This window comes from Oryctolagus cuniculus, chromosome 11 (genome assembly GCF_051225735.1).
Source record: "Oryctolagus cuniculus isolate XC-2025 breed Fujian yellow rabbit chromosome 11, ASM5122573v1, whole genome shotgun sequence".
Classification (NCBI taxonomy): domain Eukaryota; kingdom Metazoa; phylum Chordata; class Mammalia; order Lagomorpha; family Leporidae; genus Oryctolagus; species Oryctolagus cuniculus.
This window is the reverse complement of record NC_142877.1, coordinates 23,793,458-23,803,515: the sequence shown is the minus strand read 5'-3', so window position 1 is coordinate 23,803,515 and position 10,058 is coordinate 23,793,458. Positions and strand designations below refer to the sequence as shown.

General features: G+C 45.6%; 1 long non-coding RNA gene across 4 annotated transcripts in view; it reads left to right on the top strand.

Annotated features, from left to right (window-relative positions):
- Positions 1-35: 35 nt before the first annotated feature.
- Positions 36-10,058, top strand: part of LOC103348190 (uncharacterized) — a 55,334-nt gene continuing 45,311 nt past the window's right edge. The window contains exons 1-3 of one of the 4 annotated variants that reach the window (XR_016216614.1): positions 36-309; positions 840-950; positions 1,427-1,824. This is a non-coding gene — a long non-coding RNA (uncharacterized LOC103348190). Of the gene's footprint in view, positions 310-495; positions 606-839; positions 951-1,426; positions 1,825-10,058 lie in introns of those variants that run through there. The other 3 variants (XR_016216615.1, XR_016216613.1, XR_016216616.1) reach the window with 3 other exon arrangements.

Genomic DNA, 10,058 nt, shown 5'->3' with positions numbered 1-10,058 from the left:
GGCCAGAGTGAACTTCGATCCCTGCTCCGGACTCTGAATTTTGTCCAGTGCTATCGATCGACCTTCGGCTCGGCTTCCCCAAGGGACACCTGGCCATTATTGTTCCTTTCATTTATTCTGCCTGTGATTCCAGGGCCAAAATCAGGAGGAACTGAACTTCCAGCCAGTTCCCTTTCTCGAGCTTCGATTTCCCCACCTGTAAAATGGGCGGAATGATACCTCCCCCACAGATTTTAGGCAGAGCCACAGTATGCCACGGATGTGGCGCACCCCAAATCTCCCCTGCCGCACGCAATCACCACCCTGAGAGTAAGTACATGTGCATGCATTTCTTTATACATTAAAACAATTCATAGGCTTATGTGTTTAAAACCTTTATGTGTGGTACCTACCACAGTTAGCTTTCTGCTGCTTGCTTTTCTCTGAACATTATGTTCTTAAGAGTCATGCATATAATTTATGCATGTTTGTATTTGCTGCCTACAGTACTTCGGTGTCTCCATACCATGATTTATTTGTTCTATCTGGCTGACGTTCAGGCTGTGTGGTGTGTCGCTCTTGCATAGATGGAGCCGTGAACATGCTGCCCTTGTCTTCTCACGCCCGTGAGTGGGTTTCTCCGGGGCCCGAGTGTACCCCGGGGTGGAGTTTCCGGGCCGATGGTGCATCCTTAGCTTTTCCTACATGCTGCTTTCCACGGTGGCTTTGTCACAGGCAGTGACAGAGAGCGCGGGTTCGGCCACATCTCTGTTACCTCTCATTGTCTGACAAGCTGTTGTCCAACTCGTGGAGTGAAAATCTCTCTTGTTTGTTTGTTTGTTTGTTTGTTTTTTTGACAGGCAGAGTGGACAGTGAGAGAGAGAGAGAGAAGGGTCTTCCTTTTCCGTTGATTCACCCCCCAGATGGTCACTATGGCTGGTGTGCTGCGCTGATCTGAAGCCAGAAGCCAGGTGCCTCTCCTGGTCTCCCATGGGGTGCAGGGCCCAAGCACCTGGGCCATCCTCCACTACACTCCCTGGCCACAGCAGAGAGCTGGCCTGGAAGAGGGGCAACCGGGACAGAATCCAGCACCCCGACCGGGACTAGAACCCCGGGTGCCAGCGCCACAGGCAGAGGATTAGCCTAGTGAGCCACGGCGCCAGCCTCTTGGGGGGTTTTAATTGGCCACCTGAAGCCCTTTAACTTCTCTCACCCCCATGCCCACTCTTCCCACTTTCACCCCCATCTCTTCCCTCTGCTTCTCAAACTTTTGTCCCCACCCTGAGTGCGCACTTTCCCATCTCCAGTTTGGCCCTCAGCTGTGTAACCTCGGCCCCCAGTCTCCACTGAAACTGCTCCAGCCGAGGTCATCAGGGAACCTGCTGGGAATTTTTGTCGTCAGCACTACTTTTTATTTTATTTTATTTTTATTTTTATTTTTTGACAGGCAGAGTGGACAGTGAGAGAAAGAGAGACAGAGAGGAAGGTCTTCCTTTGCCGTTGGTTCACCCTCCAATGTCACCACGGCTGGAACGCTGCAGCCAACGCATCATGCTGATCCGAAGGCAGGAGCCAGGTGCTCCTCCTGGTCTCCCATGGGGTGCAGGGCCCAAGGACTTGGGCCATCCTCCACTGCCTTCCTGGGCCACAGCAGAGAGCTGGCCTGGAAGGGGGGCAACCGGGACAGAATCCGGCGCCTCGAATGGGACTAGAACCCAGTGTGCCAGTGCCGCAGGCGGAGGATTAGCCTATTGAGCCGCGGCACTGGCCACTACTTTTTATTCCTTTATGAATTTACTTCCTATGTGACTATCCCTAAACAATACAGCTTTCATTTTGACTGTTTTTTGCTTTTGATGAATGAAATTTATACTGTATAAATTCTTTTTTCTTTTAAAGATCTATTTATTTATTTGAAAGAGGTACAGAGAAGGAGAGGCAGAGAGAGAGAGAGATCTTCCATCCACTGGTTCACTACCCAAATGGCTTTAACGGTCTAGGCTGGGTCAGGCCAAAGCCAGAGGCCAGGGGCTTCTTCCAGGTCTTCCACGTGGGTGCAGGGGTCTATGCACTTGGACCATCTTCCATTGCTTTCCCAGGCCATCAGCAGGGAGCTGGATCTGAAGAGGAGCAGCCAGGACTAGAACCGGCGCCCATATGGGATGCCGGTGCCACAGGTGGAGGATTAACCAAGTGAGCCACGGCACGGGCCCCAAGACCGATTTTTGAGAGCCGTTTGCGTAGCTGCTGTAGCTGTGGCTCATTTCTTTTCAATTTGGTACAATACTTTGAATGAATGTATTACAGTGCATTTTTCTTTACAATTTACTTATTATTGGTGGACATTGAGTTTTTCCAGTTTCTTGGTACCACAAACAGGAGTCTAGCATCCTCACAACACTCACACAGAGGATCTTCAAAAATTTCGTGGAAATTGTGCGTTATCTTTTGCTTCAAGTTTTCCATGATTTCTTTTTTCTTTTTAATTTGAGAAGCAAAGAAACAGAGTGCACGATACCATGTACTGGTTCACTCTCCAGATGCCTGCAACATGCAAGGCTTGGCCTTGGGGACAGGCCAGGGCCAAAGCAGGGAGCGGGGAACACAATCCAGGACTCCCAGGTGGATGAGGGGGATCCAGTTTCATATTGCTAAATTTTTATTTTTTGCCCAACTGTGAATTGGTATCCATTGTGGTATTGATCTGCATTTTTTTTTTTTTTTGACTAATAAAGAGATTGAGAATCAGTTTAGATGTTGCAATCCATCTGGGCGTCTCTGTGCAAAAGTTCCATTCATATCTTTTCCCAGTTAAAAATGAGGGGGCTGGCACTGTGGTGTAGCGGTGCTGATCTGATTCCTGGCCACTCCACTTCCAATCCAGCTTCCTGCAGATGTCCCTGGGAACGCAGCAGAGGATGGCCCCAGTGCTTGGACTCCTGCACCCACGTGGGAGACCCAGAGGAAGCTCCTGGCTCCTGTCCTTAGACCCGGCCAGCTCTGGCTGTTGCAGCCATTTGGGGAGTGAACCAGTAGATGGAAGATCTCTTTCTCTCTGTAACTTTACCTTTCAAATGAATGAATAAATCTTTAAAAAAAATTAAAATCATTATTTTCTTTTTCATTTTCAAATAGGAATTCTTTACATGTTCTACATAGTAGTGTCTTACTAATTATACATCATCTCCAGGTTTGTGGTTTGTCTTTTCACCCTCTCTGTTCTTTTTAAATGAATAGAATTTCTTAATTTTTTTAAAAAAATTTTATTTATTTATAAGTCAAAATTAGAGAAAGGGGGAAATAGAGATCTTCCATCCACTGGTTCACTCCCCAGATGGCTGCAACAGCCAGCGCTGGGCCAGGCTGAAGCCAGGAGCCAGGTCTCCCACATGGGTGCAGGCACCCAAGGACTTGAGCTATCTTCCTCTGCTTTCCCAGGGATATTAGCAGGGAGCTGGATCAGAAGTGGAACAGCTGAGACTCGAACCAGTGCCCATATGGGATACTGGCGCCGCAGAGGTTTAACCCACTTTGCCACAGTGTTGGACCCAGAATTTCTTAATTTTAATGTAGTCAAATTTGTCAGTCTTTTCCTTTAGAGATACTGGATTTTTAGTTGTTTTAGAAAGTTTGTATCTAAAGATCATAAAGAACTTGCCTTACAATATTGTCCCAAACTTATATAATTCACATGTGTTTGTGATGTGTTATATCACTTTTTTCCCATGCAGATTAGCAATTGTCCCAACAGTACCTCATGAAGAGTGCGTGACCTGAAGTGCTGTCCTGTCACAGGCTGAGTGGCCCCAAACACTCTGTTTCCGCTCTCTCTAGTATGGTGCTTTAGTCCACGCCAACCCAGCACTGTCGGAATTGTTAGAGCTCTGTGATAAATCCTGGAAACGGATGTCCCCCTCACCTTGCTCTTCTTCAACAGTGTCGGCTGTCTTAGACGTTTACACAGCCAGATAATTTTTAAATCACTTTGTCAAATTCTAGAGGAAGAAAGATTTCAGGGCTTTTTACTGAAATTCTATTAGTCTGCAAGTTAATTTGCAGGAGAATCCCTCTCTTAAGTCACTGAATATTCTTTTTGTTTTGCTTTTTAAAGGTTTATTTATTTGGAAAGTAATAACAAAGAGAAAGAGAGAGATCTTCCATCTGCTGGTTGACTCCCCAAATGGTCACAATGGCTGGGGTTGGGCCAAACTGAAGCCAAGATCCAGGAACTCCGTCCAGCTCTCCCACACTGGGTGGCAAGGGCTCAAGCACTTGGGCCGTCTTGTGCTGCTTTCCCAAGCACATTATCAGGGAGCTGGATTGGAAATGAAGCAGCTGGGACTCAAACCAGCACTGCAAGGAGAGATGCCAACATCATAGGCCACGGCTTAACCTGCTGCACCCCTGCCGGCCCCGTCACTGAACACTCTAACCCGTTAGCCTGAGTATAGGTGTTTTCTTCTCCACGTATGTGGACCTTCTTTAATATATTTCAATAGCATATATATTTTTCCTCATAAAGAGCCAGGATATATTTTGTTAGATTCGGTTTTAGGTGATTTTGTGCTTTATATTTTATCTTTTTTCTTCTTTATTGTTATTTTCTCTTTAAAATTTTTATTAATATAAAGGTAACATATTTCATGTATTCACAAATACAATTCTAAAAAGATAACCATACTTACCTCCTTTCCTCCCTCCCTCAAGCCTCTTCCTTCTTTCCTTTCTTTTTTTCCTTTAATTTTTGCAATAACTTTCTTTTATTTCTTTTTTTTTTTTTTTTTTTTTTTTTTGGACAGGCAATGTGGACAGTGAGAGAGAGACAGAGAGAAAGGTCTTCCTTTACCATTGGTTCACCCTCCAATGGCCGCTGCATCCGGCGCACAGCGCTGATCCGAAGCCAGAAACCAGATGCTTCTGATCTCCCACACGGGTGCAGGCTCCAAGCACCTGGGCCATCCTCCACTGCATTCCCGGGCCACAGCAGAGAGCTGGACTGGAAGAGGGGCAACCGGGACAGAAGCTGGTGCCCCAACTAGGACTAGAACCCGGGGTGCCGGTGCCACAGGTGGAGGATTAGCCTAGTGAGCCGCGGCGCCGGCCAACTCATATATACAGTTTTTTTTGTTTGTTTGTTTGTTTTTTTTTTTTTGTTTTTGTTTTTTGACAGGCAGAGTGGACAGTGAGAGAGAGAGACAGAGAGAAAGGTCTCCCTTTGCCGTTGGTTCACCCTCCAATGGCCGCCGCGGCCGGCGCGCTGCGGCCGGCGCACCGCGCTGATCCGATGGCAGGAGCCAGGAGCCAGGTGCTTTTCCTGGTCTCCCATGGGGTGCAGGGCCCAAGCACCTGGGCCATCCTCCACTGCACTGCCTGGCCACAGCAGAGAGCTGGCCTGGAAGAGGGGCAACCGGGACAGAATCCGGCGCCCCAACCGAAACTAGAACCTGGTGTGCCGGTGCCGCTAGGCGGAGGATTAGCCTAGTGAGCCGCGGCGCCGGCCTCATATATACAATTTTAAGAGCATCATAATGCTTCCCACCAAATCCTCCCTCACTCCTCCTCCTTTTCTTATTTTCCTTTTAATTTTTATTATGTCATACTTTTTTTTAAGATTTATTTATTTATTTGAAAGTCAGAGTTACACAGAGAGAGGAGAGGCAAAGAGAGAGAGAGAGAGAGAGAGAGAGGTCTTCCATCCGCTGGTTCACTCCCCAATCAGCTGCAACGGCTGGAACTGTGCCGTTCTGAAGCCAGGAGCCAGGAACCTCTTCTGGGTCTCCCCTGCAGGTGCAGGGGCCCAAGCACTTGAGCCATCTTCTACTGCTTTCCCAGGCCATAGCAGAGAGATTGGAAGTGGAGCAGCCAGGGCTCAAACCCATGCCCATGTGGGATTCTGGCGCCACAGGCAGTGGCTTTACCCACTACACCACAGCACCAGACCCTCAATTTCCTTTGTAAGCACCAGCTTAAACTACCACTAAATAAAGAATTCAAGAAGTTGTAAGTTGAAAACCACTGTTCCTCAATAGTATAGACACGGGCTATAAACAGTCATAAATATCAAAATGTCAATTTCACTCACATACATTACGTTTGTTTGTACTCTGTATTATTACCACAAATCAAGGAAAACCTAGGATTTTCTCTTTTTTGGGACTAACGCTTATTTCACTCGGTATAATTGTCTCCTGTTGCATCCATGTTGTTGTGAGGGACAGGACTTCCTTCGTTTTTATGGCTGAGTGGTATCCATCATGTGTGTACCACAGTTTCCTCATCCAGTCGTCAGCTGATGGACATCTGGGTTGATTTCGTATCTTAGCTATTGTGAGTTAAGCTGTTATCAACGTGGGGGTACAATAAATTTATCTTTTTAAATTTTCATTTTTCTTTGTTGTGGCAGCTATACAGAAATGTATTCTTTGAGTAGATCTATTTGGCAGAGTTCTCTCTGACTTGCCCATAAATCTTTTTGTATAAATGTGTACACAGTCCTCTCATCTGTGCCATCTGCCTTCCAATCTTGACACCTTGGGTTACTCCTGGCTTTACTGCACTGGCTAGACGTCTAGTATGTTGATAGACAGAAGAGACAGCCCCAGACTCCCTTATCTTGTTCCACAGCCTCTGACAACTGGTACCTCCCTCCACTCAGTGCCCTTTTTATCATCAGAAGAGCTCTCAAACCCATCCACCCCTCTCTACCCTAAGGCATCTCCTACATAGATCATGTGTGAGGCTCCTCACTCATCTCCAGGTGTGCATGCTAACAGTGCTCCATCCAACCCCAACCTCATAGCCAGAGCATCTTTTAAAAACACAAATACAGCCGGTGCTGCGGCTCACTAGGCTAATCCTCCGCCTTGCAGAGGTTCTAGTCCCGGTCAGGGCGCCGGATTCTGTCCCGGTTGCCCCTCTTCCAGGCCAGCTCTCTGCTGTGGCCAGGGAGTGCAGTGGAGGATGGCCCACGTGCTTGGGCCTTGCACCCCATGGGAGACCAGGATAAGCACCTGGCTCCTGCTATCAGATCAGCACGGCGGCCATTGGAGGGTGAACCAACGGCAAAAGGAAGGCCTTTCTCTCTCTCTGTCTCTCTCACTGTCCACTCTGCCTGTCAAACACACACACACACACTAATACGCCCATATTGTCCTCCTGCTTAAAATTATACATTGGCTTCCTATAGCCTAAAGTTGTGGTCTGTAAAGTGAGGCACCCACTTGCTGCATGGTCTCAAGACCATCCCCTGAGATGTAATAGGAAAATATTAGACCTTCTATTTCTGTTTTATTTATTTATTAGAGAGAGAGTGTTTCTCTCGCTGCTGGGCCACTCCCCAGTGCCCACAACAGCTGGGGCTGGGCCAAGACCGAAGCTCGGAGCCAGGAACACAATCCAGGATTCCCACGTGGATGAAGGAGCTCAATGACTTGAGCTATCACCGCTGCTGCCCAGGGTTTGCACTAGCAGGAAGCTGGAGTCACGAGTTCGAATTGGGAATTGAACCCAGAAACTCCAATGCGGGATGCAGGCGTCCCCACAGCGAGCTAAGCGCCTGCTCCTCTACTCGCTTTTTATCCTAACATGGTGATATCTGGCAAGACTGCAGTGTAATATCACAGGATATTGACGGTGATAGAGTCAAGATAGAGAACTTTCCATCACCACAAGGATCCCCTGTGCCCCCTTTTATAGCCACGCTCACCCCTCTCCTACTCCAAACCCTCCTTAAGCCCTGTAGTTAGCATTCTGTGGGTACATTTCAGGAATGCTATAGAAATGAAATCATACACTCTGTATGCTCTTGGGCTTGGCTGCAAGCCCTCAGCACGCTTCTCTGGAGAGTCGTCCAGGTCGTTGCATTTCCCACGAGTTCATTCCTTTTTATTGTTGAGTAAGACAGTATTTCATGATACAAATGCACCGATTTGTTTAACCACTCACCCATTAAGAGACATCTGGGTTGTTTCTATTTCAGATAAATGTTTGTGAACAGGTTTTTATGTGAACATCAGTTTTCAGGGATAAATGCTCAGTAGTGCAATTGTTGGGCTGTTTGGTGATTGCATATTTAGTTTTATGAGAAGGAGCTACCAAGCTGTGTCCCTAAAGGGCTGTGTTGTTTGCACACACTCCAGCAATGTCTGCGGGATCCACTTTCTCCACATCTTTGCCAGCATTTGGTCTTGTCATCCTTTTTTTTTTCTTACAGCCATTCAGATAGGTGAATTGTAATATAACTTTAATTCTCATTTTCCTGATGGGTTTTCATGGTGAACTTTGTTTCATGTGTTTACTTGATATTTGTATCATCTCATGGTCAGATGTCTATTCATCTCTTTTGCCCATTTTCTGATTGGATTGTTTGTTTTTTACTATTGAATTGTGAGTTCTTCATGTATCCTAGGTTACGCATCATATATGTGCTTGGCAAATATTTTCTCTCCCTCCTATCTTTTTATCCTCTTAACAAGATCTTTCACAGAGCAAGTTTTTAATTTTGGTATACTACTCATTTGTCAGTCTTCACTTTTATAGCTCATGCTTTTGGTGTCAAGTCTAAGAACTCTCTGCCTAGTCCTAGATCTGAAAGAGTCTATCCTATGGTGTTTTCCAAAAGTTTTATAGTTTTATCTTTAAGGCCATGATCCATGTTGAATGAATTTTTGTATAAAATATACAGTTTAATTTGAAGTTCACTTTTTTGCTGATGAGTGTCCAGCTGTGCCAGCACCATTTGTTGAAAAGGTTATCTTTCTGCCACTGCATTACTTTTGTACTTTGATCAAAAGTCAGTTTAGTACAGGGCCAGCGTTGTAGCTTAACTGGTTAAACCATCTTTTATCAGAGCGCCAGTTCAAGTCCTGGCTGCTCCATTTGCAATCCAGCTCCCTGCCAATGCCCCTGGGAAGGTAGTAGAAGATGGGCCAAGTGCTTGTGCCCCTGACACCCATGTGGGGAACCTGATGGACTTCTTGGCTCAAGGCTTTCTGCTTGGCCCAACCCTGGCTGTTGTGGCCGTTTGTGGAATAAACCATGGGTGGAAGATCAATTGATCTCTCTCTCTCCCTGTTTCTGTCACTCTGCCTTTATGAATACATACACACACACACACACACACACACACATACATACATTTTTAAAAAATATTTATTTGACAGGCAGAGTTACAGAGAGGCAGAGGCAAAGAGAGAGAAGTTTTCCATCCACCAGTTCACTTTGCAAATGGCTGCAATGGCAGGAGCTGGGCTGATCTGAAGCCAGGAGCCAGAAGCTCCTCCCAGGCTCAGGTGCCCAAGGACTTGGGCCATCTTCTATTGCTTTCCAGGCCACAGCAGAGAGCTGGATCGGAAGTAGAGCAGCTGGGACTTAAACCGGCACCCATATGGGATGCTGGCATCGCAGGCTGTGGCATTATACACTATGTCACAGCGCCAGGTCCCATAACACATGTTCTTGATTGCTGTAACTATATAATGTGTTGACATTTGATAGATTGATTTGACCACTGTATTCTTTTTCAAAAATTTTTGAGCTATTTTAGTTCCTTGTCTTTAATTACACATTTTAGAATTATCTTGTCTATATTTATAAAGACATCCTGTGGGATTTGGGTAGGAATTACATTAAATTGTGTATCAATTCGAGGAGAACTGGTATCTTTACTTTGTTGAGTCTTCCACCTCATAACAGTATATGTGTGTTACTCCATTTATATCTTCTTGGATTGTCATCGTTTCTGTAGTTTTCAGCATACACGTTCTGCACGTGTTTGGTGAGATTTGTTAGTATTGCTTTCTTTTCCCTCTTTCAGAGATTATGGATAATGTTGTGTTTTTTCTTTGGTGTTCATGTGTTCATTGCTAGCACCTAAAATAGAATTAATTTGTGCATGTTTCTCTTGTGCCTTACTGATAGGTTATGCTTCTTGAACTCAGCCATTCTAGAAATTTTGTTTTGATTTTTATATTTATTCTTTGGAATTTTCTATGTAACCATTATGTCACTTATAAACAGAAGTAGGTCTGTTTTCCTTTTTTTTTTTTTTTTTAAGATTTATTTATTTATTTATTTGAAAA